The 26,417-nt window shown below is 51.0% G+C and overlaps 1 long non-coding RNA gene across 4 annotated transcripts in view; it reads right to left on the minus strand.

The window, feature by feature from the left end:
• Positions 1-25,806, minus strand: part of LOC137542433 (uncharacterized) — a 163,192-nt gene extending 137,386 nt beyond the window's left edge. For all 4 annotated transcript variants that reach the window (XR_011025426.1, XR_011025425.1, XR_011025428.1 and 1 more), the window contains exon 1: positions 25,687-25,806. This is a non-coding gene — a long non-coding RNA (uncharacterized lncRNA). The remainder of the gene's footprint in view (positions 1-25,686) is intronic.
• Positions 25,807-26,417: the final 611 nt, after the last annotated feature.

The following is a 26,417-nucleotide window of genomic DNA, read 5'->3' on the forward strand; positions in this document are numbered from 1 at the left end:
GCTGGATGAAGAGATCTGCCAGTTCCTGAGCAGAAGGGAGTGCTTCCAGAGGGATAAAATGAGCCATTTTGCTGAATCTGTCGACTACCACCCAGATGACCGTTTTTCCCTCAGACCTGGGGAGTTCACCCACAAAGTCCATGGATAAATGGGTCCATGGTTCCGCAGGTACTGGCAATGACTGGAGTGTACCTGCAGGAGCCTGTCTGGATGGTTTGTTTCTGGCCCAAACCGAGCAATCTCTCACGAATTCCCTACAATCTAGAGCCAGGGATGGCCACCAAACACATCTAGACAACAGATCCTGTGTCCTCGCCACCCCGGGATGTCCTGCATTCTTATGTGCATGGAATAACTGTAAGATCTGCAGGCAGAAGTGTAAAGGTACAAACAGAACCCCATCAGGTTTCCCCTCAGAAACGTCTTGTTGTTGATAGGAACCCAATGTGAATGACCAATCTTCCCAAGTTTCGGTGGCTGCTAAAACAACCTTCTCGGGCAGGATGTTTTCAGGGGTTGGTGGCTGTATTGTCTCGGGCTCAAAACATCGAGACACGGCATCTGCCTTAATGTTTTTACTTCCTGGCTTGTAGGTAATTATAAATCTGAATCTCGAAAAGAATAAAGACCAGCGGGCCTGTTGGGGGCTGAGCCTCTTGGCCCCCTCAATGTATTCCAAATTTTTATGATCAGTAAGTACTGATAGGTTTGTAGATACCTCACCAGAGGAGCTGGTGGGTACTAGCAGTACAGAGGTACCTCACCAGTGACAAGGGCTCACTGGTAAGTGTAGAGTGGTCAGACTAATCGAGTTGGCAACAGACAGGCAGATAAAGTACAAAATCGGAATGCAGAGGCAAGAAGATTAAACAAGCAGAGTCGGCAGCAAGGTCAGACGGGCAAAGGTACAGGAGCGATAAGCGAAAGAGAAGACGGAGCAACCCAGAGTCATACACAGATAATATACAGTCTTTTCAATTCTTTATAATTACAGCTATCAAAAGGTCTGAGCGCTAACACAAAGTATTCGCAACAGCAGACAAGTTGCGAGTGATTCAGCCAGGCTTAAGAAGCGGAGGAGACCCTGGGAGTACGCCCACTCCCATCAGCCAATGGGAAGCGACGAGCGTCTCCTCTGACGTCAGCCGAAGAGCGTCTCCTCTGACGTCAGCCGACCGGCCGGTCAGCTGACGCGCCTCCTCCCCGCATAAAGGTCCTGTCTGTGCACGCGCGCACGCGCTAATGCAACCTTATGTGTGGCAGAGAGACCCGTCCTCGGTGTGCTAGACGCCCGAGGTGCAGGCACATTGCTAGGCAGGGAGACAGAGGCAGCTGTGGTGGTAGCGCTGTTCACTGCAGCTGCCTTGCCACTATTCATTACACTACTATTACTACTTCCTACTTCCTGTCTGATCTGAGAATCAGGAAGTTCAGAGCAAGCGGCTGCACTGTAGAAGAGACCGATGGGTGTCAGATGACGGGATCTCTGTCGCTTGGATCATGGATAGGTGAGTGAGCGTTTGCCATCTGCTGCTATCATTCTTGCTGCAGCTGTGGTTCTCTGTGGGAAGGAGGAGTGGGCAGTGGCAGAGCGCACAGTAGCAGGAGCTGGCTCTGAAGACAATCAGCAGCGCACAGCATCATTTGACAAGATAAGACAAGACAAATAACATTTATATGGCGCTTTTCTCCTGGCGGACTCAAAGCGCCAGAGCTGCTGCCACTAGGACGTGCCCTATAGGCAGTAGCAGTGTTAGAGAGACTTGCCTAAGGTCTCCTACTGAATAGGTGCTGGCTTACTGAACAGGCAGAGCCGAGATTCGAACTCTGGTCTCCTGTGTCAGAGGCAGAGCCCTTAAAGGGACTCCGAGCAGTGCCTGTGGGTATGCCTTTAAGCATACCCACAACTAATTATTTACATCCTCACACCTACCAGCATGATGTTTGTAATTATATCCCCCTGGGTTCCTTATATTTCATTGCATTGTGCTGAATCGAGCTGCCGACTTCGGAGAAAAGTCGTCCTATGTAGTACAATATAACTATGGAAAGATGCATATCATTTTGAAGCTTTCTTTCTCCTTTTTCCAATGATAAGAATAAAAATACATATATCCAGGCACATAGCCTCTAGTTAGGACATTAAATAAATTATTAGGGAAAGAGAGGTGCTGAAGGGGGTGTGGCTAGAAACAGCAAAAATCAATTAACCCTTCGCACTCTCACATGCAAATGTTCAAACAAATGCATTCACAGATTCACTCATCCAGGCACAACTGTTATCCCTACAGCTAAATTAAAAGCCGGGGTTTTAGTTCACAGAAGAATGCATTCTTATGCTTAGTCACCTATACTGCGTAGAAGTACCCAGGTAAACATAGGTGTCCTAACTCTGGCCCTGTAACATGCATAGTGCAGACATGCAAACACATTCATTGCATCAAACCTATCAATGGATTAGGAGCACACATCCTAACTTCCTCTCCTGGGAAAGACAGTGCATCTTACCAATCGCACAAGGGAGCTAACGTTATGTGTCCATGTGCACCATGTGCATACACCAGCATAAGCTGTGTGCATGCTGACAAACATACAGGGGAAGGAGGGAGTGCACTGAATTAGACCCTAGCCACAGGAGTCAATGATAAGAATAAAAATACATATATCCAGGCACATCGCCTCTAGTTAGGACATTAACCTTCCTGGCGGTAAGCCCGAGCTGAGCTCGGGCTATGCCGCGCAGGAAGATATCTCAGCCCCTGGTGGAGCGATTTGCTCCATTTAAAATGCTGTACGCGCAGCTAGCACTTTGCTAGCCGCGCGTACAGCTTGATCGCCGCCGCTCTGCGGCGATCGCCCGTACGCAGCGGCGCAAGAGGGCCCCCCCCCCCCCGCCAGAGCCCTGCGCTGCCCAGACCAATGAGTTCCGGGCAGCGCTATGGGCTGGATCGGAGGTGTCTGACGTCAGGACGTCGGCTGACGTCCATGACGTCATTCCGATCGTCGCCATGGCGACAGGAGAAGCCAAACAGGGGAGCGCGTTATATACGCGTTCCCCTGTTTGCTATTGATGCCGGCGACGATCGCACTAGAGGGACACATGCGCCCTCTAGTGGTGTTTCATGTAGCTACCACTCTGGTAGCTTTACATGAAACACAAAAAAAAAAAGAAAAAAAAAAAGGATTTTTGCCATTTTGGCAAAAAAAATTAACCGCCAGGAGGGTTAAATAAATTATTAGGGAAAGGTGCTGGAGGCAATTTCGATCGCGAAAATAGCGAAAACTAAAAGGCATAGGGTGGCGGTTTATATATCATTGGAAAGAGGAGAAAGAGAGCTTTAAAATGATATGCATCTTTCCATAGTTACTGCAAAGCTCAGAGTCACTTTAACCATAATACCATCCAGCCACCGCTGACAGGATGGCGAGGGCTGGTTTATGTGCTGATGGGGCCCCTTTGACTCTGAATGGGGCCCCAAGCGACTGCTTTTGTGTCCTGGTCGGTAATCCGGCCCTGCACAGGGTGCCAGACAGCCAGGGGGGTGTTGCCACGACCCCCCATAGATAAAGTCATGCAGGAGCCAGGAGGGGAAGAGCAGCGCTAGGAGGAGGGGTGACAGCAGGGATAGCGGCGGGGAGGGGGGACATATCCCCCCCCTCCCTCACCTGGGTCCCCTCCTTCTGCCTCTCTTCCCCCTCCAAAATGTGGGCAGCGGGCCGGGGGCAGTGGGCAGCGAGCAGGCGGGCGAAGAGAATACTTAGGTCACTTCCGCGTATCAGCCTGGAACGATGCGTCGCCGTCACATGCCTCTTCTGCGCCTCCAATCACGTGACGGCGACGCAGCGTTCCAGGCTGATACGCGAAAGTAACATGAGTATTCTCCGCGCCCGCCTGCTGCCCGCTGCCCGCATTTTGGGTGGGGGGGGGGGAGAGAGGCAGAAGGAGGGGACCCAGGTGAGGGAGGGGATATGTCCCCCCCTCCCCACCGCTATCCCTGCTGTTATCCCTCCTTCTAGCTACACTGGGGGGAGGGGGCACTATGCTAGCTACACTGGGGGCCACTATACTATCTAAACTGGGGGCCACTATACTATCTAAACTGGGGGCCACTATACTACCTATACTGGGGGCAGCTATCAGGGGGCCACTATACTAGCTACACTGGGCCTGGGGGTCGCTACACTAGCTATACTGGGGGCAACTATGGGGGCCACTATACTACCTATACTGGGGGCCACTATACTAGGTACACTGGGCCTGGGGGTCGCTACACTAGTAATACGGGGGCAACTATGGGGGCAACTATATTACCTATACTGGGGGGGGCACCATACCAGCTAGAATAGAGGCCACTATACTAGCTACACTGGGGGCAACTTTACTAGCTACCTTTAGGCCACTATACTAGCTACACTGGGGGCCACTATACTATCTAAACTGTGGGCCACTATACTAGCTATACTGGGGCAACTATGGGGGCCACTAAACTACCTATACTGGAGGGCAGCTGTACGGGGGCCACTATACTAGCTACACTGGGGGCAGCAACACTACCTACATTGGGGGCAGCAGCTATGCTGCCTATCCTGGGGGCAACTATACTAGCTATATTGGGGCAACTATACTACCTTCAGTGGGGGCAACTAGCTACCTATACTGGGGGCAACTCCTAGCTACCTATACTGGGGGCAGTGGCGGCACCGGGGGGGGGGCGTGCTTTGGGTGCTGAAGCACCCCCTAATATTCTCCAAGCACCCCACAGTGTGAACTGACTTTTGGCATCTAATAGATGCCGTGTCAGTTCACCGCAGCGGCAGAGCAGGGCTATAGTAAAATGTCTGAAGCCCTGCTCTGGAGACTTTGGGAGTTTCAGTTGCTGTCTGCAGAGGATCGTGGGAGCTGCGCACCGGACGGAGGCCCGGAACAGGAGCTCTGCTGCAAGTGAGTAAATGTGTGTTTTTTTTTTATTTATATTTTTACGTTTATGTTCTGGCCAGGTCTGCTACATGATTGAAGTGTTTTCTGGGCAAATCTGCTGACATGATTGCATGTATTTTCTGGGCAAATCTGCACACATTACGCGTATTTTCTTGAGGAAAACCTGGACAAGTATGTGAATTTTCTGGGGAAAGGGTCACCAAAACTTGGGTCCACTGTCTTTGAGAATAATAGTGAGGCTGCCATATTTATCTCCTTTTAAGTAATACCAGCTGCCTGGCTGCCGTGCTGGTCCTCTGCCTCTAATTCTTTCAACCATAGACCCTGAACAAGCATGCTTGTTTCTGGTGTGATTCAGTTCACTACTGCAGCCAAATAGATCAGCAGGGCTGGCAGGCAACTAGTATTGTTTAAAACGAAATAAATATGGCAGCCTCCATATCACTCTCACCCCGGGTTCACGTTAAATTACAGTTAGCTCCACCCTCATCCGGTCACGGCCACGCCCAATTTTTTTTTGGGGGGGGGGTTCTTATAATACCCAGCACCGGGTGTCAAATACCCTAGGTACGCCACTGGTTCCCACTATTCTTCTTAACATTTCTGGCAAATTTGGTGTTTCCACCATGTAAGGGGGCTTTGCTATTAACCGCTAAAGTCGGCGGGTTTTCAGGAGATAGTCACGGATATTTTTTCCGTGATCATGGCCTTGATCACGGGCCGAATACTTGGAATAATGGCTGAATTCGTGATTGACTGCCGTGATCAATTCCCAATCATGGATTCCGATCATGATGTTGGGTAGTGAAAAAATGGTTGTGAATCACGGCATAGATGTGATTTACAACCATTTTTTCACTACCCAACATCATGATCCTGGATTGTACAGCAACACTGGTGGGTGCGCACACATGCCACTCAGTTGCTCTCCAGTGGCCGGAAGCAATATGCACAGGTGGAGCAGAATGCTCCTGAACACGGGAGTGCCACTGTGTCTGGGTGACAGCGGAACTGCGCCGAGAGACATAGAGACTTCTAGGGGCTGGAAGATGCCCCAGGTAAGTAAAGCTGCAATACTTAAAGGGAACCTGACATGAGAAGCGTCTCAGGTTTCATTCTTACCTGGGGCTTCCTTAAGCCCCGTTAAGGCCGCTTGTCCCTCGCCGTTTCCTGTCCCCCGCAATTCAGCCTGAAAGCCTGGCTGAGTCGTTCTCCTGTCCCTGGGAAGGTTCTGCACCTGCGCTGTAGTAATCCGCAAATGCAGAATGCTCCCAGCTGCAGGAGGATGGGGTAGCGCACCTGCCTGGGCTGTGCATGCGCAGCCAGTCATGACTTGGCAGGCTTTGGGGTTAAATTGGGGTGGACGGGAGCCAAACTGGTAAATGGCTAGTGGTGCTCATCATGAGCTTGTGATCACAGCGTAGCCATGATTCACAAGCTTTTTTTCACTATCCGAAATCTGCTACACAAGAACGCTCCAAAAAACGCTAGGCATGTTTAGAAAATGTCTCTAAACATGTCTAGAATCGCTCTGAAATCTGCTTCAAAAACCTCTAGCGTTATTCACCTGTGTATGGCCCAGTGCACACCAAAAACAGGTTTTTGGTGTGCACTGGGTCATGCACAGGTGAATAAAATTATGAGAAATATTCATTTAAGAAAGTCAATTGTAAGTTTCCCTCCTCTTTTAATTTTCTCTGAAGAGTAGCAACATGGGGGTCTCAAAACAACTCTCAAATGACCTGAAGACAAAGGCCTAAATTCACTAAGCTTATCTCCTGTCTTTAATAACGTTTCTAGAGTTATTACCATGGTGATGAGGCATGTCGTAATCAGGAAACATTTTACCTCAGGCAAACCTAAAGTTAACTCTACAATCTTTAAGTTAACTCTTCAATCCTTAAAATAACTCCAGAGTTAGACAGACTGTTTATTAACTGCGTGTGAAAATAACTACAGAGGAGGTAAATTAACTACAGAAGAGGTAACTTAAGGAATGAAGAGATAAAATAACTCACTGTGTGGAGGTAAGTTTTCTCTTGCCTTATTATCTCCAGCGTGATCTTAGTGAATTGAGGCCATAGATTGTTCACCACCAAGGTTTAAAGGAAGGGTAAAGAAAGCTGTCTCAGAGACTTCAGCTTTCTGTTTCCACAGTTAGGAACATATTGAAGAAATGGAAGACCACAGGCTCAGTTCAAGTTAAGGCTCGAAGTGGCAGACCAAGAAAAATCTCGGATAAACAGAAGTGACAAATAGTGAGAACAGTCAGAGTCAACCCACAGACCAGCACTAAAGACCTACATCATCTTGAGGCAGATGGAGTCACTGTGCATTGTTCAACCATTCGGCGCACTTTACAGAAGGAGATGTTGTATGCTAAGGAAGCCTTTTTCCTTCCCACAGCACAAACAGAGCCGCTTGAGGTATGCTAAAGCATATTTTGACAAGCCAGCTTCATTTTGGAATAAGGTGCTGTGGACTGCTGAAACTAAAATTGAATTTTTTGGGCATAACACAGGGCGTTATGCATGGAGGAAAAACACAGCATTTCAAGAAAAACACCTGCTACCTACAGTAAAATATGGTGGTGGTTCCATCATGGTGTGGGGCTGTGTGGCCAGTGCAGGGACTGGGAATCTTGCCAAAGTTGGGGGATGCATGAATTCCACTCAGTATCAGCAGATTCTGGAGACCAATGTCCAGGAATCGGTGACAAAGCTGAAGCTGCACCGGGGCTGGATCTTTCAACAACACAACGACCCTAAACACTGCTCAAAATCCATTAAGGCATTCATGCAGAGGAACAAGTACAATGTTCTGTAATGGCCATCTCAGTCCTCAGACATGAATATAACTGAAAATCTGTGGTGTGAGTTAAAGGGAACCTTAACTGAGAGGGATATGGTTGTATCCTCTTAAACAATACCAGTAGCTTGTCTGCCCTGCTGATCTCTTTAGTTGCAGTATTGGCTGAATCACACACCTGAAACAAGCATATAGCTAATCCAGCCTAACTTCAGTCAGAGCACCTGATCTGCATGCTTGTTCAGGGGCTTTGGCTAAAAGCATTAGAGACATAGGGCCTGATTCACAAAGCGGTGTTAACTCAGTTATCACGCCTAAAAGACTTTAGGCATGATAACCTTTGCACTACACTGGTGAAAAGCCAGTTTAGGCGTGATAAGTTTAGGTGTGATAAGTTTAGGTGTGATAAGTTTAGGCATGCTAAGTTTAGATAAGTGTAGATAGCGTGCAAAGTCCCGCACGCAAAGCAGCGCCATTAAACTCTATGCGAAGTGCACCAGACTTTGCTAGCGCAAGACTTTTGATCAGCTGTGCACTGCGGTGCTAACGCAGTTGGTGCTTAAACTTATCATGCCTAAACTTATCACACCTAAACTTATCATGCCTAAACTTATCACACCTAAACTTATCACACCTAAACTTATCATGCCTAAACTGAGTTTAGGCGTGATAAAGGGCTTTTCACCAGGGTGCTAACTGTTAGCACCGCTTTGTGAATCAGGCCCATAGGATCAGCAGGAGTGCCGGGCAACTGGTATTATTGTAAAGGAAAAAACTCATATCCTTCTCAGTTTAGGTTCCCTTTAAAGAGAGCTGTCCATGCCCGGAAGCCATAAAACCTGAATGAACTAGGGATGTTTTGTAAAGAGAAATGGTCCAAAATACCTTGAACCAGAACCCAGACTCTCATTGAAACCTACAGGAAGAATTTAGAGGCTGTAATTTCTGCAAAGGGAGGATTTACTAAATATTGATTTAATTTCTTTTTTTGTGGTGCCCAAATTTATGCACCTGACTAATTTTGTTTAACCAATTATTGCACACTTTCTGTAAATACAATAAACTTAATTTCACTTTTCAAATATAACTGCGTGTCTCCTATATGTAACTGACTTATCAAAACAACCAACGATTTATACAGAAAAAGCATGACGATTAACAATGTTGCCCAAACTTACGCATCCCACTGTATTTCATCTGTCCCCAGGCCCACGCACATATTATTGAAAGTAAAAAGCAGCACACTTTCCACTTTCAAATATTGTGCTTAGAGAATATCTGCCAGGGGTCATGGCAGGAGAGGGAGTGCCATTCCTTCTGCCACTTCTGGGACTGGTCCACAGCCATTGAGAGGGCACTCAGCTGTAGGGGATGCAGCAGAGACGCGCTCATCAGCAGCACAGCGGACTCCATTGGCAGTGCCAGTGGCACCCATTTTCAGCACCTTGGGCCGCTGTGTGGCCATTCAGGAGAGTCACTCGCAGACATTGATAGAGATGATGACGGAGGAGCAGCCCATTTCTTGTTCCCAGACCTCCGTTGTGACCAGAAATCCCAGCAGCAGCCAACGCCCTCTGCTTTCTGTGACATCCACCCCAGCAGTCAGTGGTCAGCCCTCCCTGGACAAGAGTGTTCTGTCCCTCAGTCCGGCGTCTGGTAGCATCTTGGTTGCTACCTATGATGAGGTCATGGGGCCTGATGTGGAGGATGTTGGGCACAGGCCAGCACAAGCATATTTTGAGGATAAGGAGGGGTCTGCGTCTGGGGATGTTGGTGCAGAAGAGGTGGTGGTGGGGTCAGGAGACGAGGTGTTTCAGTCTGACGACGAGGATGTTTGGCAGGAGGACCGTCCTTATGTGTCTGACGTCTCCAAAGGCAGCTCGGAGGAGAATCAGGCACAGGAGCATAGGGCAATTGCATCACCGCCACGTGTGGGGCAACAGCAGGTCCAGCAGTGGGTGTGGAAGGCAGGAGCCACAGGCCGCTGCTTCAGTCGGCATCAGCAGCTGCTGCAGCACCACCACCACCAGCATGTAACCCCCAACCAGAGGGAGAACCGCCACACCCTCTTCGCACTGTAGGGGGCAGTTTACATCCACAATATGGATTTTTTTTCCATGTGCCCTGGATGTAAGCTATGCAGTGTGTAACTTGTGCAAAAAAACCTTGAGCCATGGGCACAACGCGTCCAAGATGGGTACCTCATCCCTCCAGGCCCCCCTTAAGAGCTATCACTGTAATGATTTTGCAGAGTTTAAGAGGCTGAAGCACCAGGATGAGGGTGGTCAGAGCAGGAGACCCACCGCGCAGCATTCAGAAGCAGCATCATCCCTCCCTCATGGTCGTCAAGCCCCCGCCGCAGCACAAAAACACACTTCTCCCTCCAGTGCGCTCTCGGCAGCTCATGCCACAGACATTGAGGCTGGTGAGGCCAGCCAGTCCTCATTGACCTCCTCTACTCCTTCCAGTGCTACCTCCTTTAGCTTCCCGTCTAGGACATCGGCAGACCCTGCTAAGTGACTGCTTTCAGGTTTTGAGCAAGCCTCTGCCTCCTGGTCACAGGTGCATCCAGAAGCTAAATGGCTTGCTGGCCTGGGCCATGTGTTCCCAGCTCCTTCCATACTCCCTGGTGCAGGAGGGGAGTGATATGCGCGAGCTGCACCAGTTTGGGATACCTGAGTGGCGAATCCCCAGCCTTCACTACTTTTCAAGGACCGCCATCCCAACGCTGCTTGATTTTGGAACTCGACTCAATGTTAGAGCTGCTGTGGCCGCACAGAGCGGCTCTTTGCAGGTACATGTGTAAGGACAACGTCTATGGTAACAGCTCCACTAACCTACAAGTGATGATCACTGCAGCTCAGTGGACAGACATGTAGCAAGTGTGCCTGATTTTAACGCCATTCCTGCAGTGATCCAAGAAAGTGAGTCGGGAGCGGGCATCCATCTGTGAGTGGGTGACCTTGATTTGCCTGCTGGACAGGGCGATTTGTGAACTGATGGAAGAGGGGGAGGCAGCCCTGAGCCAACAGGAACAGGAGCAGGCAGCACAGTCCACCTCACAGGAGGCCCCTGACCTGGATGCTGAGGGCGAGCAGCAGAGTGCCGCTGCCATTGTGCGGGGGTGGCAGTTAAAGGAGGGCACAGCGCAGGAAGGAGGACAGGCATGTCCTCTCGGGGGACAAAGACGAAGGTGTGTCACAGTCTGCCAATGCCAGCCTCTTCCCCATGGCTGCACATATGTTGCACTGCCTTTTGGAGGGACCCCCGGGTGATCCAGATACTTGAAAGGGAGGACATCTAGATCACCTTGATCCTGGATCCACGTCTGAAGGGAAAGATGGGACCATTCATGTCGCCATCCACCACCAAGCGCTGCACAAGTGAGTTGCAGGGGGCCCTTGTGCGCAGACTCTTGGAAGCATTCCCCACAGCCTTCCACCCCCACTGTTGTTGTTCTGCCAACCAGGCTCGGACTGAGCCACCGAACCACCGATGGTCCCATCGGTGGGCCCCGACTGCCCCGCCTCCTGGGGGCCCCAGAGCTAAGAGGGAAGGGGGCACAGCTTGGAAGGGGGGAAATTGGGCACAGAGCGGCGGGGAGGGGGGGAAGCCTCCCCCCCTCCCTCACCTAGGGGCCCCCCCTTCCGCGCACCCCCCTCCTCCAGAAGTGCAGCGAGCGGAAAATAGCTACAGAGCTTCAGATGATGCTATCTCCACTCCGCTCCTCCGCATGCCGCTGCCCTGCTGGTCTCTGTCTCCTACAGTGACGCTGTCCAATCACGCTCTCGCAGTACTTCCTGCGAGAGCGTGATTGGACAGCGTCACTACAGGAGACAGAGACCAGGCAGCAGGGCAGCAGCAGTGGCATGCGGAGGAGCGGAGCGGAGATAGCATCATCTGAAGCTCGGTAAGCTATTCTCCGCTCGCTGCTGGCTGCACTTCTGGAGGAGGGGGGTGCCTAGGTGAGGGAGGGGGGAGGAGGCTTCCCCACTGATCTGTGCCCGCTGACCCCCCTTCCAAGCTGGGGGGGACTTTGTGGGGGTATCTGCAGCCAACCTGATTGCATTGTGTGGGGGTATCTGCAGCCAACCTGATTGCATTGTGTGGGGGTATCTGCAGCCAACCTGATTGCATTGTGTGGGGGTATCTGCAGCCAACCTGATTGCATTGTGTGGGGGTATCTGCAGCCAACCTGATTGCATTGTGTGGGGGTATCTGCAGCCAACCTGATTGCATTGTGTGGGGGTATCTGCAGCCAACCTGATTGCATTGTGTGGGGGTATCTGCAGCCAACCTGATTGCATTTTGTGGGGGTATCTGCAGCCAACCTGATTGCATTGTGTGGGGGTATCTGCAGCCAACCTGATTGCATTGTGTGGGGGAATCTGCAGCCAACCTGATTGCATTGTGTGGGGGGTATCTGCAGCCAACCTGATTGCATTGTGTGGGGGTATCTGCAGCCAACCTGATTGCATTGTGTGGGGGTATCTGCAGCCAACCTGTTTGCATTTTGTGGGGGCATCTGCCGTCAACCTGATTGCATTTTGTGGGGGCATCTGTCGGCAACCTGATTGCATTTTGTGGGGGTATCTGCTGCCATTTGACTACTTGATGAATTATCATGAGGCATGTAACTACTTGAATATTTTATCTAAAATGTATCTGGTCAGACCTAATCTCTGTGAATAACACCGCTACTTATTTTGTGTTTTGTATTTTATTTTTTTTAAGTCTGCCCATGACTTATCATGACCACGCCGATGTTCCAGTGCGTGGTGACACCCATTTAGTTTCGCTGCAGGACGCCGCATTTAGACATATCCCTATTGGAGACTGTCCTCAGAATTGCTCAAAATCTATTCCCTACCATAAAGTCATGCAAGATTTCTAGGGTACATGTGTATGTGAGCCCAAAACGGGGGGGGGGGGGGAGGAGGAGAGGGGGGGAGGAGGAGAGGGGGGCGGGCCCCAGGCTGAAACTTCCTTGGTGGGCCCTTGGTGTCCTAGTCCGACCCTGCTGCCAACCCAGCAACAGGTGCCTGCAGCAGCAGCATCCGGCACCCCGGAGACCTGCTGAGCTTAACAAAGAGCCTGTATGCAGTGCAGCTGCCCAGAGCAGAGGTGCCAGCCACAGCATCCTCCTCCACCAGGGGGAGGAGGAGAGGGGGGCGGGCCCCAGGCTGAAACTTCCTTGGTGGGCCCTTGGTGTCCCAGTCCGACCCTGCTGCCAACCCAGCAACAGGTGCCTGCAGCAGCAGCATCCGGCACCCCGGAGACCTGCTGAGCTTAACAAAGAGCCTGTATGCAGTGCAGCTGCCCAGAGCAGAGGTGCCAGCCACAGCATCCTCCTCCAACCAGCACCAGCAGCGTGTTTGCTGTGGTGCCACCTGTCATGTCCCATGGCCTCATATGCTGCTGCTGCTGCTGACCCACGCTGCTCCTCCTGCTGTGGCATTTCCCTACTGCTGTCTTTGTCCCCACCACTAGGGTCCACGGATGCATCTAATTTTTTGGGCAGCATTACCATGCTGTGGTATCACCAGTGAAGTGTCATAGTCTTTTGTGCTGCCGCACTGACTGCTCAGTCCTCCACCTGCTTTCGCTGAATTTCACTACTAAAGTCTGTGTTTCCACCGCCAGGGCCCACGAAAAACTCTGCTGTTCATGTCATTGCTATCCCTGCAAGAAAAAAAATGTACAAAAACCTCTCTGGGTGTTTTTGTGGTGTTGCCCAATCGTTCTCCTCCAGTGGTACCGCCAGGTGCCGCCAGGTGCCATTGGGACTCATCATCACCTGCCTGCATGGTTGTAGTTTGCTAGGGACTCTGTGATTGCTTAAAGTGTATTTCCATGTTTAAAAAGACTTATTACTATTGTTAATAGCCACATTTAAAGTTATAATTTCTTTAACATCGATTTGTCTCAAAAACTAAGAGTTGTTCTTGATTTTTTTTTTTTTTTTTTTTTAAAGTTGCAGCCCCTCCTCACCCTTATAATCCGTGCAATTTTGGGGATTGTATCATGTATGGGGGCTTTGCTATTAACATTAAAGTCTAATTCATGATCACGGATTTTACTGGCAATCATGACGAAAATCCGAGTCGAATTAGAAAGTTTCATATCCGGATCGCAATCGCGGCTTATCCGGATTTTGATGCCGCCGTGGCCGGATTTACTCAAATCCATGATCAGCGGTATCCGAGCACCACTAGAAACGGCGAGGGACAAGTGGCCTTAACAGGGCTTAGGGAAGCTCCAGGTAAGTATGGAACCTGAGACGCTTTAAGTACTTTAAGTACGCCTCATGTATCATTTAACGTAGGCACACATGATACATTTTTTTTTCTTTAATATTTGTTTTCAATTTGAGAATTGCAATCAGTTTTTTCTGATTGATTGTGACTTTTGAAAAATCCGACCAATGTATCACAAAAAACCAATTTACCTCCATTATGAAAAAAATGATTGTTCACAAAATTGATTTAGTCTATTTAACACAATTAAATTTCCAGAAAAATCAGCCACTCTTGATCTACTTACAGGGGTTGGAAAAAACAATGGAAACACCTTGAAAATCAACAAAATAAATTTTAATATGGTGTAGGTCCACCTTTTGAGGCAATTACAGCCTCAATTCTCCGAGGTATTGATTCATACAAATTGTGAATTGTTTCCAAAGGAATTTTAGCCCATTCTTCAGTTAAAACACCCTTCAGTTCAGAAATGGCGGCCGAAATAGACTTCTTACTTGAATCTTTAATAACGACCATAAATGCTGTCAGTAATGTTGAGGTCTGGGGATTGTGGTGGCCAGATGAGATGCTTAACTTCATTAGAATGTTCCTCGTGCCATTCTTTAACAATTCTAGCTGTTTGGATTGAGGCATTATCATCTTGAAAGATGGCATTCCCTTCTGGAAACAGTTCTTGAACCATACGATGAACTTGGTAGCCCAAAATTGCTAAATAGTCTCTGCTGTTAATTATTCCATGAAGGGAAATCATTGGCCTGGTGGATTTACAAGAAATAGCACCCACATCATCACAGAACCCCCGCCATGTTTTACGGTTGGGAGAAGGCAGTCTGGATGAAATGCTTCTTTCGGCTGTCTCCAAACATACACTCGGTCAGAAATAAGGTAAACGATGATTCATTAGAGAAAATTACATTTTTCCTCTGCTCGAGGGACCAATTCTGGTGGTTTCTACACCACTCTAAACACTTTGAAGCATTTGTCTTTTAGAGCAGAGGTTTTCTAATTGCAGTTCTTCCGTGGAATCCAGATTTGTGCAGCCCCGACAAACAGGTTTTTTGGAAACTGGGTACTGTAGGTGTTCATTCAGCTCTGCAGTGATTTTAGGAGCCGTGGTCTTGCGAGCTTTTCTAACAATTCGATTTAGATTCTGATGGTCTCTCTGACAATTTCAACTTTTGGCCACACCTGTACTTTACTGAGGATTTTTTTCCTTCTCTTTCAAAGGCAGTCATTACTTTTGAGACCGTACCTTTCAAAATGCCAAGCATTCGGGCAGTTTCTGTTACAGTAGCGCCTGCTAGTGTTGTCCGGATCATGAACGATTCGGATCTTTGATCCGAATCTCTTTTGTGAGTCGAATCATCCGAATCATCAAAATGAGTGATTCGGATCGCAAAAGGGGTGGGGCCGGGAGCGACACGCCCCCCCTCTCAGCGGGCAGCGGGGTCCTGGAAGCAGAGCAGAGATGGATCGCTCTGTTGGAGGGGGGACAGGTAGATAAGAGAGAGGGAACATGGGTACCACTGCCAGATATGTGTAGAGCACACATACTGGCTGCAATATGCTGATCATTACAGGCTGTCTGTTCTTAGTTGTGCAGTGAACACATGGGAAACGTTTGGCTCAGCACAGCTCAGTAACTTTGCAGGCACTGTGATTGGTGTGCAATATGAGCCTCTGCACTCGGCACTAAACCGCTGCACTTATCTTTGGGGAATGCTTTCTTTCACTGTGCTACTTTACATGCAGAGTACAGATGAACATATAGGTGAAATATATGTAAAGCATATGATTGCAGCATGTGGGTATTGTGTGCAACTGCAAATAAACATTTCTGCTCTCTGCTCGTCCCTCCTCCCTTCTCTGTCCACTCCCTGCCCTCTGTCCATCTTCTCCCCTTCTCTGTGTGTCCACCCCTCTCTCCTTCTCCTGTCCTGCTAGTCATTTCACCCCTGAATGCTTCCCTTGTAAAATGATCCGAGATTCGGATCAAAGATCCGGATCTTTTCAATGATCCGATTCGAATCATGCGGATCATTGAAAAGATCCGAACTTCCCATCTCTAGCGCCTGCCATATGAGCACTAACAATTTGGCCTCTTTGAAAGTCTGAGAGATCTGGCATTTTTATAAATTATAACCAACTTTGGTTTAAATATCTGTAAAAAAACTATTATTTTAATTAAACATATCAAATAACAGAAATAATTAACAAAAAAAATGTAACTTATGTCAAGTTTTGATTGCTTAAGAGGTACAGACTAACCAGCAAGCTCATGGTGACCCAGAACTCATTGGAGTGTGTAAGGGACTACAATGGTCCTAAAAGCCCCCTTACTAAGATGTTAAGAAAAACAAAAATTTGCTTTCCTAAAACAGAAAGAATTTGCGATAATTCAGGTTGGAGTGAGCTCGAGATGTCTCCCAGAGCACCACTGCTGAATATATGCAAATTAACCATTGTACCCTTAAGACATGCTTAAGACATGTTCAAAGATTGATGCCAAAATGTTAGGTGTTTCCATTAGTTTGTCCAACCCCTGTATATCGATTTAAAAAGGGGAAACTAGATAAGATTTCTCACTCATAATAAAAAACTTTTCAATATTTCTGTGCAAACAACATTTTTTATCGAACTGTCATAAAATTAACATTTTTCTTGCATTGTGTGTGGCTGGCTACCGTAAGGCTGGTTTTAGATTTATGTGTCAGACACTTATTTTGTTTGTTAAAGTTTTCCTGCCTTGATATTGTTTATTAGTGAGAGCAGGTAAGGGTACAGCGCCCCGGAATATGTTGGCGTTTTATAAACCAATAATAAAAATAAGGTTCACATCTGGTGCAGTACAGCGATGCTTTGCTGCAGTCATGTAAGGAAAGGATGAATACACAGCTGTTAGTCCCTCCCAAGAGCTGAAAGATCCACAAAGAAGAGATTCCTGAATGCTACGCAGGCTGCTGTGCTGATCCATAGAGATGTCATTAACGACTTTTTTTTTGGCTCACGAACACCTTACAAGACTTTATTTCCTTTCATAAGTGACGTGCCCCCTCCTCTCTAATAATACCATCCATGACATACAAATGTATGGCAGATGAATCACAGAAACTCTCCCGATCAATCATAGTGGAGCAGGATGCAGTGAGTGTGTGGGTGTATATACTCTATATCTGTGTGTGTATGTATGTGAGTGTTCGTGTGCACATGGATATATATGTGTCTGCATGGATATACAGTGGCTTGTAAAAGTATTCAGCCCCCTTGAAGTTTTCCACATTTTGTCGCATTACTGCCACAAACATGAATCCATTTTATTGGAATTCCATGTGAAAGACCAACACAAAGTGGTGTACACGTGAGAAGTAGAACAAAAATCATACATGATTCCAAACATTTTTAAAAAATAAATAACTGCAAAGTGGGGTGTGCATAATTATTCAGCCCCCTGAGTCAATACTTTGTAGAACCACCTTTTGCTGCAATTACAGCTGCCAGTCCTTTAGGGTATGTGTAAAGATCGGTGTAACACAGAGAGGATCTGATTATCAGTGATCTGCAGTATCACCGAGAATACAGATATATACCCGATTATTGATGATCTGCAGTATCACCGACAATCACATATATCTCTAACCTCTGGACACCTGAGTAAGATGAGTGTTTGGTGCAACAGTAATACTTTGAGGAGAGCACCCGTATCGAGGGTGCAAGGCAGTAAGAGATACTGCCCAAGAACAAGCTCCTTCCAATGGCCTGAGGCTCCCCAAGGGGAGGAGTCAGGCTGAGAGAGGGAAGGACAGAGTGTGAGTGACACCAATGGTGAAATGTCACTGACAGATCTGTGAACTATCTCTAAACAGAGGAGATAGTTCTCGAGGTCGGACAAGCCAGGTCGGCAACAGACAGACAGACATGAGATACAGAGGGAAGAGACTGAATCGGAGTCCTAAGGCAGGCAAGGTTTGGCAACGGAGTATCAGATATAGCGTGGTACCAAATCAGAAATCAGAAGAGAAGTCAGGAAAGCAGAAGGTCATAACAAATAATCAACAATGTCTAGTCTATAGGTGTGAGCTCCAAGATCATCAACACCCCGGAACTAGTCTGAAGTATAACAGGATGGTAAAGCTAATTCCTAATCTTGGGTGTGAGCTCCGTAGTCATCAACACCCTGGAACTAGTCTGAAGTATAACAGGATGGTAAAGCTAATTCCTAATCTTGGGTGTGAGCTCCGTAGTCATCAACACCCTGGAACTAGTCTGAAGTATAACACAGAAAATACACAGTATTCCTAGTCTTGGGTGTGAGCTCCGTAATCATCAACACCCTGGAACTAGTCTGAAGTATAACAGAGATAACACAGATTCTGACAATAAGGTCCGAGTGTTTCCACGTAGTGATCGCAACGGCAGATACCAGAGAAGTGACCAGCACCCAGTATATATACTATAGCGCTCTCCAGCGCCTCCCCTAAGTGCTGGACCAATAAAAAATGGTTGAATTGTCAGCTGACCGGCTTGGTCAGCTGACACCCTTCTGGCTGTCATAAAAGTTCTGCCTCTCCACGCGCGTGCGCGTCCTTCTGAATCTGTGTGGACTATCAGTCCCAGCCACACCAGACATGTGTTGCAATGTATCCGCTGTGCAGGGCACGGAACCAGCCGCACCGCTATCCGAGCATGCGGCGGTTTCTCCGCGTTCAGCCATGCTGACAGATGTAGGCCTATGCGTGCAAACCGCCGCGTCAGATGCGGAATCCGCTGCATCGGACGCGGAATCAGCCCCCCTGCTCTGAGCACCCGCAGCGGCTTTTCCGCGTTTTCTCACAGTATGTCTCTACCAGCTTTGTACATCTAGAGACTGAAATCCTTGCCCATTCTTCTTTGCAAAACAGCTCCAGCTCAGTCAGATTAGATAGACAGCGTTTGTGAACAGCAGTTTTCAGATCTTGCCACAGATTCTCATTTGGATTTAGATCTGGACTTTGACTGGGCCATTGTAACACATGGATATGTTTTGTTTTAAACCATTCCATTGCTGCCCTGGCTTTATGTTTAGGGTCTTTGTCCTGCTGGAAGGTGAACCTCCGCCCCAGTCTCAAGTCTTTTGCAGACTCCAAGATGTTTTCTTCCAATATTGCCCTGTATTTGGCTCCATCCATCTTCCCATCAACTCTGACCAGCTTCCCTGTCCCTGCTGAAGAGCAGCACCCCCAGAGCATGATGCTGCCACCACCATATTTGACAGTGAGGATGGTGTGTTCAGTGATGTGCAGTGTTAGTTTTTCGCCACACATAGTGTTTTGCATTTGCAACTGCAAATGGGACTTCTTATGCTTTTCTGTTAACAATGGCTTTCTTCTTGCCACTCTTCCCTCAAGGCAGGGCTGGATTTACAGTTCAGTAGCCTATAGGCACAGAAATTCTGGCGCCCTAAGCCCCGCCCATCAACACAGACCACACCCCCAAGTCACGCCCCCTTTTGCGCAAGGTAACATAGATATTACCAAAGACAAATAGCTGCAGCTGCACTCAGATCTGACTGTATGGGGGAAGGGGGGACCTGTATTGAGCACTAGCAAGCGCCTGGTCAGCAGGGCCGGATTTGGGGAAAGGCACCCAAGGCACAGGACTAGGGCGAAATATATGTACTACCTTCCATGGGGCGGCCGCTGGTGACAGGTTAACTAATTGACTGCACCTGTGACCTGTCACTGTCAGCTGGCCGCCCGCTAGTGTCCGCAGCCGCCCGCCCCGCGCTTGCCGCTCTGCTCTGTGTGCGGTGTGAGCAGGGTAGGAGCGGCTACGGTTGCCTGGCTACACAGGGGGAGGGATCCCAGAGGAGGAGGACTAAGGAGGAGATCGGACTCCGAACAGACTCCGAGTGACTCAGGCGGAGCCATGCGAACGATGCGATGCTGGCAGCCAGGCCTGGCTACTCCGTCGTCGTAGCATTACATACAGCAGAGCTGGAGGCAAAGCTTGATTGTGTGCGCCCTCTGCACACACTGTCAGCAGCCAATTGCAGCCCTTACATCCTCCAGGAGTCCAATAGCATGGCTTGGGGGGAGTGGCTTGGCCTGCACTCCTATTTACACTGGCTGGTAGTAGGTGGGCATCACGTGACTTGGCCGCTGGGGCACCTTTCAGAGACATGGTGGCCAGGTGTTGATTACGTAGAGGCCGTGAGAAGCAGCAATGGACACAACCAGCCAGGCAACTCGCATCATGTTGCCTGGCTGCAGCTCCCAGTCCCCGGAAGGGGGGGGAGGGGGAAGGGGGCCATAGATCAATAATGGTTCTGTGCCAAAGAGTCAGGCAGCACCAGCAGTACAAGATCAAAAGCTCCACAGGGGTAATTATACAATAGATAAGATCTTTCACACTGACCTGTACCGCGATCAGATTAAGTCGCTTCAGTATACCGAAGATAAGATGATTGCCAGCGGCTGCTGAATGATTTATTGTCCATTCTGTCACTCCACATGTGTAACAGCTCCTTCCCTTCTCCACACTTTTCTTCCCACACACTCTCTTGTTCTCTATTTCTGTCATTTTTAGTTAACCTCTTCCCTATTTTGTTCACACTCTCTCTCCCTATTTTACTCTCCCATCTTGTGCTCTCTCTCTCTCTTCCTCTTCTCCTTCCTTCCCCCTCTTTTTCCTCTCTCTCTCTTTCTTTCTCTCTCTTCCATTTGACTGTCAGCTCACAATCTAATCCCTACCCCATACTCTAATGTCCTACCATATTATTATTATTATTATTATATATTTATATAGCACTGACATCTTCTGCAGCACATTACAGGGTACATAGTCATATCACTGACTGTCCTCAGAGGAGCTCACACTCTAATCCTACCATAGTCATAGTGTAATGTCCTACCATATTATTATTATGTAGTTATATAGCACTGACATGTCCTGCAGCACATTACAGAGTACATAGTCATGCCACTGACTGTCCTCAGAGGAGCTCACACTCTAATCCTACCATAGTCATAGTCTAATGTCCTACCATATTATTATTATGTATTTATATAGCACTGACATCTTCTGCAGCACATTACAGAGTACATAGTCATATCACTGACTGTCCTCAGAGGAGCTCACAAGCTAATCCCACCACCAGGGCCGGGCCGAGGCATAGGCTGGAGAGGCTCCAGCCTCAGGGCGCAGTGTAGGAGGGGGCGCACAATTCATTCAGTTGTCATTCCTAATTGTGTATAAGCAGAAAGAAAGAAGAAAAGGGGATACATGGCAGTGACTGCAAGCCAGATAACTGGACATTAAGGTGTTGGGGGGGTTGTGGGCCCTTTGGCCCTCTTAGTCTAATAGCAATCAGTGTGTGACGGCTGGGGTGGGAGGGATGGAGGGGCGCACTTTGGTGTCTCAGCCTTGGGTGCTGGAGGACCTTGTCCCTGCTCTGCCCACCACAGTCATAGTCTAATGCCCTGCCATATTATTATTATGCATTTATATAGCCCTGATATCTCCTGCAGCACTTTACATAGTGCATAGTCATGTCACTGACTGTCCTCAGAGGAGCTCACACTCTAATCCTACCATAGTCTAATGCCCTACCATATTATTATTATGTATTTATATAGCCCTGACATCTTCTGCAGCACATTACAGAGTACATAGTCATGTCACTGACTGTCCTCAGAGGAGCTCACACTCTAATCCTACCATAGTCTAATGCCCTACCATATTATTATTATGTATTTATATAGCCCTGACATCTTCTGCAGCACATTACAGAGTACATAGTCATGTCACTGACTGTCCTCAGAGGAGCTCACACTCTAATCCTACCATAGTCTAATGCCCTACCATATTATTATTATGTATTTATATAGCCCTGACATCTTCTGCAGCACATTACAGAGTACATAGTCATGTCACTGACTGTCCTCAGAGGAGCTCACAATCTAATCCTACAGTAGTCATAGTCTAATGTCCTACTATATTATTAAGTATTTATATAGAACTATTATCTTCTGCAGCACATAACAGACATGTCACTGACTGTTCTCAGTGGATCACACAGTCGGTGATATGATATTGTGTGTATGCTGGGGGGGGGGCGCTTTGTTGCTTGCTGGCCTAGGGCGGTAAAAAGTACAAATCCGGCCCTGCTGGTCAGTGCAGAAGAGCAGCTGACAGGCAGTAATTTCACCATATCAGCTTTCGGTCTGAAAGAGGCCTTATTGGAGGAGAGGTCAGCATAAACCAAAGATCATTTCAGCCAGTGGAGTAGATAGAGATCATGGGGCCCCATAGCAAAACTTTCATGAGGCCCTTAGATATAGGCACTTTTAAGCAATGCCACCTCCTCCTACCCAATGGATATGAGTTAAATGGGCAATTTATATTCTCACCCTTGATTCCAGCTGAGAAAAAATAAAACCAAATGTCACATACTTCCAGATAAAATTATAAAGTAGTCACATGCTTCCATATAAAATAATGAGAGTGCTGCATGTGGCAGGGTGTTGGCTGACTGGAACATGGTACTGGTTTGCTGGGGCAGGGTGCCGGCTGGCTTGGGCAGGATGCTAGTTTACTGGAGCAGGGTGCTTGTTTGTTGGGGCAGGGTGCAGGTTTGTTGTAGCAGGTTGCTGGCTGGCTTAGACAGGGTGCTGGCTGGCTGAGGCAAGTTTCTGCACTGCTGTGGGGCCTGGGCAGGGTGCTATGTGTCTTGGGCAGGGTGCTATGTTGCTGGGGCAGGGTGCTGCACTGCTATGTTGCTGGGGCAGGGTGCTATGTTGCTGGGGCAGGGTGCTATGTTGCTGGGGCAGGGTGCTGTGTGGCTTGGGCAGGGTGCAATGTTGCTGGAGCAGGGTGCTGTGTGGTTTGGGCAGGGTGCTATGTTGCTCGAGCAGGGTGCTTTGTGGCTTGGGCAGGGTGCTATGTTGCTCGAGCAGGGTGCTGTGTGGTTTGCGCAGGGTGCTATGTTGGTGGGACAGGGTGCTGTGTGGCTTGGGCAGGGTGCTATGTTGCTGGGGCAGGGTGCTGTGTGGCTTGGGCAGGGTGCAATGTTGCTGGGGCAGGGTGCTGTGTGGCCTGGGCAGGGTGCAATGTTGCTGGGGCAGGGCACTGTGGGTGGCTCGGGCAGGGCGATGTGGGTGGCCTGGATAGGGTGCTGTGGCTGGCTTGGGCAGGGTGCTGTGGGTGGCCTGGGCAGGGTGCTGTGGGTGGCCTGGGCAGGGTGGTGTAGGTGGCTTGGGCAGGGTGCTGTGGGTGGCCTGGGCAGGGTGCTGTGAGTGGCCTGGGCAGGGTGCTGTGGGTGGCCTGGGCAGGGTGCTGTGGCTGGCTTGGGCAGGGTGCTGTGAGTGGCCTGGGCAGAGTGCTGTGGCTGGCTTGGGCAGGGTGCTGTGGGTGGCCTGGGCAGGGTGGTGTTGGTGGCTTGGGCAGGGTGGTGTGGGTGGCCTGGGCAGGGTGGTGTGGGTGGCCTGGGCAGGGTGCTGTGGGTGGCCTGGGCAGGGTGCTGTGGCTGGCTTGGGCAGGGTGCTGTGAGTGGCCTGGGCAGGGTGCTGTGGCTGGCTTGGGCAGGGTGCTGTGGGTGGCCTGGGCAGGGTGGTGTGGGTGGCCTGGGCAGGGTGGTGTGGGTGGCCTGGGCAGGGAGCTGTGGGTGGCCTGGGTAGGGAGCTGTGGGTGGCCTGGGTAGGGTGCTGTGGCTGGCTTGGGCACGGTGCTGTGAGTGGCCTGGGCAGGGTGCTGTGGGTGGCCTGGGCAGGGTGCTGTGGGTGGCCTGGGCAGGGTGCTGTGACTGGCTTGGGCAGGGTGCTGTGGGTGGCCTGGGCAGGGTGCTGTGGGTGGCCTGGGCAGGGTGCTGTGGGTAGCCTGGGTAGGGTGCTGTGGCTGGCCTGGGCAGGGTGCTGTGAGTGGCCTGGGCAGGGTGCTGTGAGTGGCCTAGGCAGGGTGCTGTGGGTGGCCTGGGCAGGGTGCTGTGACTGGCTTGGGCAGGGTGCTGTGGCTGGCTTGGGCAGGGTGCTGTGAGTGGCCTGGGCAGGGTGGTGTGGGTGGCCTGGGTAGGGTGCTGTGGCTGGCTTGGGCAGGGTGCTGTGGGTGGCCTGGGCAGGGTGGTGTGGGTGGCCTGGGCAGGGTGGTGTGGTTGGCCTGGGTAGGGTGCTGTGGCTGGCTTAGGCAGGGTGCTGTGGGTGGCCTGGGCAGGGTGATGTGGGTGGCCTGGGCAGGGTGGTGTGGGTGGCCTGGGTAGGGTGCTGTGGCTGGCTTGGGCAGGGTGCTGTGAGTGGCCTGGGCAGGGTGGTGTGGGTGGCCTGGGCAGGGTGGTGTGGGTGGCCTGGGTAGGGTGCTTGTGGCTGGCTTGGGCAGGGTGCTGTGAGAGTGGCCTGGGCAGGGTGCTGTGAGAGTGGCCTGGGCAGGGTGCTGTGGGTGGCCTGGGCAGGGTGGTGTGGGTGGCCTGGGCAGGGTAGTGTGGGTGGCCTGGGCAGGGTGGTGTGGGTGGCCTGGGCAGGGTGGTGTGGGTGGCTTGGGCAGGGTGCTGTGGGTGGCCTGGGCAGGGTGCTGTGGGTGGCCTGGGCAGGGTGCTGTGGCTGGCTTGGGCAGGGTGCTGTGAGTGGCCTGGGCAGGGTGCTGTGGGTGGCCTGGGCAGGGTGCTGTGGGTGGCCTGGGCAGGGTGGTGTGGGTGGCCTGGGCAGGGTGGTGTGGGTGGCCTGGGCAGGGAGCTGTGGGTGGCCTGGGTAGGGTGCTGTGGCTGGCTTGGGCACGGTGCTTTGAGTGGCCTGGGCAGGGTGCTGTGGGTGGCCTGGGCAGGGTGCTGTGGGTGGCCTGGGCAGGGTGCTGTGACTGGCTTGGGCAGGGTGCTGTGAGTGGCCTGGGCAGGGTGGTGTGGGTGGCCTGGGCAGGGTGCTGTGGCTGGCTTGGGCAGGGTGCTGTGGCTGGCCTGGGCAGGGTGCTGTGGCTGGCCTGGGCAGGGTGCTGTGGGTGGCCTGGGCAGGGTGCTGTGGCTGGCTTGGGCAGGGTGCTGTGGCTGGCCTGGGCAGGGTGCTGTGGGTGGCCTGGGCAGGGTGCTGTGGGTGGCCTGGGCAGGGTGCTGTGGGTGGCCTGGGCAGGGTGCTGTGGGTGGCCTGGGCAGGGTGCTGTGGGTGGCCTGGGTAGGGTGCTGTGGCTGGCTTGGGCAGGGTGCTGTGAGTGGCCTGGGCAGGGTGCTGTGGGTGGCCTGGGCAGGGTGCTGTGGGTGGCTTGGGCAGGGTGCTGTGACTGGCTTGGGCAGGGTGCTGTGGCTGGCTTGGGCAGGGTGCTGTGGCTGGCTTGGGCAGGGTGCTGTGGGTGGCCTGGGCAGGGTGGTGTGGGTGGCCTGGGTAGGGTGCTGTGGCTGGCTTGGGCAGGGTGCTGTGGGTGGCCTGGGCAGGGTGGTGTGGGTGGCCTGGTTAGGGTGCTGTGGCTGGCTTGGGCAGGGTGCTGTGGGTGGCCTGGGCAGGGTGATGTGGGTGGCCTGGGCAGGGTGGTGTGGGTGGCCTGGGTAGGGTGCTGTGGCTGGCTTGGGCAGGGTGCTGTGAGTAGCCTGGGCAGGGTGGTGTGGGTGGCCTGGGCAGGGTGGTGTGGGTGGCCTGGGTAGGGTGCTTGTGGCTGGCTTGGGCAGGGTGCTGTGAGTGGCCTGGGCAGGGTGCTGTGGGTGGTGCTCGCTGGATGCCATTACACAGACCTCACCTCAGATCACGGGCGACCAGTCTTCCGATCAGCGCTGCCCCCGCTGCCTGAGCGTCCTACTATCAGACCTCCGATCAGGGCGACAGCAGAGACCGAGAGAAAGACGCACGCTACTCGCGCCCGGTGTAATCCTAATGCGGAAGTGACTAGTGACGTCACTTCCGCATTTCAGGACACCGGGCGCGAGTAGCGTGCGTCTTTCTCTCGGTCTCTGCTGTCGCCCTGATCGGAGGTCTGATAGTACAAGAGTCTAGATGAGGGCTCAGCCAGCAGCGGAGGGGGCGGCGGACAAATAAGGAGTGACAGGCATGGTGCCCATCATAGCGCTAGCCATATGGAATATGGGCGCCATGGGGATTGGGGACATCGGGCATTGCACTGCGGGCAGGATGGGGGAGATTTAGGCTTCTTGCACACCAAGACGTTGTGTTAGGTGGCACGTTAAGGTCGCATAACGTGCACCTAACACAACGTATGGTGCTGCAAAAGCCGACGGTAGAGTGAGCCGCGTTAGGCTGCTCGATGCCCATAATATCTCCCAGAGTGGCGCTGATTGGCCAGCGGGACCACGTGATGCGGAGCGAGACACTCCGCATCACGTGGTCCCGCCGGCCAATCAGCGCCCGCCAGTGCAGTGAATATTAAGTAGCCATGTGCGCGGCTACTGTAGCTGGCTCTCCCCGCCTCCTCCGCCCCCCACTGCGCATGTGCAAACAGTCTAACGCGGCTAT

This window comes from Hyperolius riggenbachi, chromosome 12 (genome assembly GCF_040937935.1).
Source record: "Hyperolius riggenbachi isolate aHypRig1 chromosome 12, aHypRig1.pri, whole genome shotgun sequence".
In the NCBI taxonomy this organism is placed as follows: Eukaryota; Metazoa; Chordata; class Amphibia; order Anura; family Hyperoliidae; genus Hyperolius; species Hyperolius riggenbachi.